Below are 3,216 nucleotides of genomic sequence, written 5' to 3'. Positions count from 1 at the left end.
TAAGAATTACTGCCAAGTTCTCATCAGATTTTACGAAGGCCAAAAACAATAAACAACATTTTTAAACTGCTGAATGAACGGAAAGCCTGTCAATTAAGAATTCTATACCCAGTGAAAATATCTTTCAAAAATGAAGGTGAAATAATACTACTTCAGATACATAGAAACTGACAAAATTCATTGCCAGTAGATCTGCACTGCAAGAAATGTTAAAGGAAATTCTTCAGCAGAAGAAAAATGATACCAGGCAGAAACTAGATCTATATAAAGGAATGAGGAGCACCACAACTGGTAAATTTAAAAGATTTTCCACCTTCACTTTTGATTAAAAAAAAAAAATTGCCTATTTAAAGCAAAAATAATAGCAACATGTTGTGAAGTTTATATCATAGAAATAACATGTATGACAACAGCACAAAGAATGGGAGGAGGAAAATAGAAGCATACTGTTATAAGGTTCTTACGTTATACATGAAGTGATGTAGTATTATCTGAATGGAGATTAATAAATTAAAGATGCATATCAACACTAGAGCAATGATTAAAAAAATAAAACATAGAAGTATAACTATTGAGCCAATACTGGAGATAAAACTGGAATACTAAAAAATTCTCAGCTATCTAGAAAACCCATTGCTGCTGTCAAGGCTATTCCAACTCACAGCGACCCTATAAGACAGAGTCAAACTGCCCCATAGGGTTTCAAAGGCTGTAATCTTTATGGAAGGAGACTGCCACATCTTTCTCCCACAGAGCTAGTAGCAGGTGGGTTCAAACCGCCAATCTCTTGGTTACCCAGCGCTTAACCACTGCACTACCAGGGCTCCTGAGCTATCTAGAAGAAAGCAGGTAAAAGGAACAAAGAGCCTATGAGACAAATAAAAAACAGCAAGATGGTAGATTTAAACCAAATCCTATCTATGATTACATTAAATATAGACTAGATTTTAAAAGTAAGATCCAGCTACAGCTGTCTACAGAAAACTCACTTTACACATATAAAAAAAAAAAAAAAGAGATAATTCGAAAGTAAAAGCATGAAAAATATATATTATGCAAACACTAATCATAAGAAAGCTAGAGTGGCTATAGTATTATCGGACAAATATTTCAGAACAACGACTGTTACTAGGGGTAAAGATGGACATTACATAATGCTGATGGGGTCAATGCATCAATGTTGTTGTGTGCCATTGAGTCAATTCTGACTCATAGCGAACCTACACGACAGAGTAGAACTGTTCCATAGGGTTTTCTAGGCTGTAATCTTTATAGGAGCAGATCGCCAGGTCTTTTCTCCTACAGACCTGTTGGTGGGTTCGAACTGCTGATCTTTCAGTAAGCAGCTTAACTGTTGCACCATCAGGGCTTCAATTCGTTAATACCGAAAAAACAAACAACAAAAAAAAACCCAACCCATTGCCGTTGAGTTGATTGCAACTTGTAGTGATCCTACAGACCCTATAAGACAGAGTACAGCTGCCCCATAGGGTTTCCAAGGAGTAGCTCGTGGATTTGAACTGCTGACATTTTGGTTAGCAGCTGAGCTCTTAACTACTTCTCCACCAGGGTTCCAATATGGAAATAGAAGACTTAAAAAGCTCTATCAATTATGTTTACCTAATTGACGTTTGTAGAATATTCCACTCAACAATAGCAGAATACACATTCTTTTACAGACACATGGAGCATTCACCAAGATAGAACATGTGCTGGACCATAAACCAAACCTCAATAAATTTAAAAATATTGATAATAAAAAGCATATTCTCTGACCACAACGGAATTAGAAATCAATAACAGCTCCCCCCCCCCCGCCCCGCCCCGAACTACCCAGAGAAGGGTCCATATGCTGTTGTCCTGGGTTCCCATCATAACTTAAAGGGAAAACTCACAATGTCTGGAGCTGTTGATGTCCTGCAGATGGAGGAGGAGGATGTCCTCAAATTCCTTGCAGCAGGAACCCACTTAGGCGGTACCAACCTTGACTTCCAAATGGAACAGTACATCTACAAAAGGAAAAGTGATGGTATTTACATGGTAAACCTGAAGAGGATCTGGGAGAAGCTTCTGTTGGGAGCTCAGGCCATTGCTGCCACTCAAAACCTGGCTGATGTCGGTGTCATATTCTCCAGGAATACCGGCCAGCGGGCTGTGCTGAAGTTTGCTGCCACCACTGGAACCACTCCTATTGCTGGACACTTCACTCCTGGAACCTTCATTAACCAGAGCCAAGCAGCCTTCTGGTAGCCACATCTTCTGGTGTTACTGATCCCAGGGCTGAGCACCAGCCTCTCACAGAACCGTCTTACGTGAACCTGCCCGCCATTGCTCTGTGTAACACAGATTCTCCTCTGCCCTGCGTGGACGTTGCCGTCTTGTGTAACTAGGGCCCTCACTCGGTGGGCGTGATGTGGTGGATGCTGGCCCGGGAAGTTCTGCGCATGCCTGGCACCATCTCCCAGAGCACGCGTGGGACGTCATGCCGGGTATCTACTTCTCGAGAGACCCGGGAGAGTTGGCGAAGGGAGAGGAGGCCGCTGATGAAGGGCTGTGACCAACGAAGAATTTCAGGTGAAAGGACTGCGCCCGCTAAGTTTACTGCTGCTCAGCCCGAGATCACAGACTGGTCGGAAGGCGTGCAGGTGCCCTCTGTGTCTATTCAGCAGTTCCCTGCTGAAGACAGAGTGCTCAGCCTGCAGCGGAAGACTGAGCTGCAGCCCCCACTGCTCAGGCCACCGAGGCGGGGAGGAACAGCCACTGAGTGGTCTTAAGCTGCTCTTCCACAGTCTTTTAGAAAACGGAAGTAAGGTTGATGGAAAATAAACATCAGTTTTTAAAAAGAAAAAATAATCATTAGCAAAAATTTTGGGAAAATCGCCAAATATTTGGAAATTAAACTCTAAGTAACCTTTGGGTCATTATTTATTGAGCCCTTTCTGCCAGGCCCTGTGCTAAGTGCTAGACAAACTTTGGCTCCTTTAATGCTCACAGTAACCCTGTGAGGATATTACTATTATCACCATTTTGCAGATGAGGACCCAGAGCTCAGAAAGGATAGGGAGCTGGTAAATTGTGAGGCTAGGGCCAGAAACTCAGATCTGTTGCACCACAAAGGTCATGATCAGTATGTTAGTCTACAGCCAACTCGTTAGAGCATTCAGGATGGTGCTGCACAGAGAGCTCTGCTCGGAGTGTCCTCTTGGGCATGGGGAA

The 3,216-nt window shown here is 42.8% G+C and overlaps 1 pseudogene; it reads left to right on the top strand.

Moving 5' to 3' along the window:
• The first annotated feature begins 1,896 nt into the window (after positions 1-1,896).
• Positions 1,897-2,774, top strand: LOC100676223 (small ribosomal subunit protein uS2-like; annotated as a pseudogene).
• The last annotated feature ends 442 nt before the right edge of the window (positions 2,775-3,216 follow it).

This window comes from Loxodonta africana, chromosome 20 (genome assembly GCF_030014295.1).
Source record: "Loxodonta africana isolate mLoxAfr1 chromosome 20, mLoxAfr1.hap2, whole genome shotgun sequence".
Taxonomy (NCBI): domain Eukaryota; kingdom Metazoa; phylum Chordata; class Mammalia; order Proboscidea; family Elephantidae; genus Loxodonta; species Loxodonta africana.
This window is presented reverse-complemented; position numbering and strand designations above follow the sequence as displayed.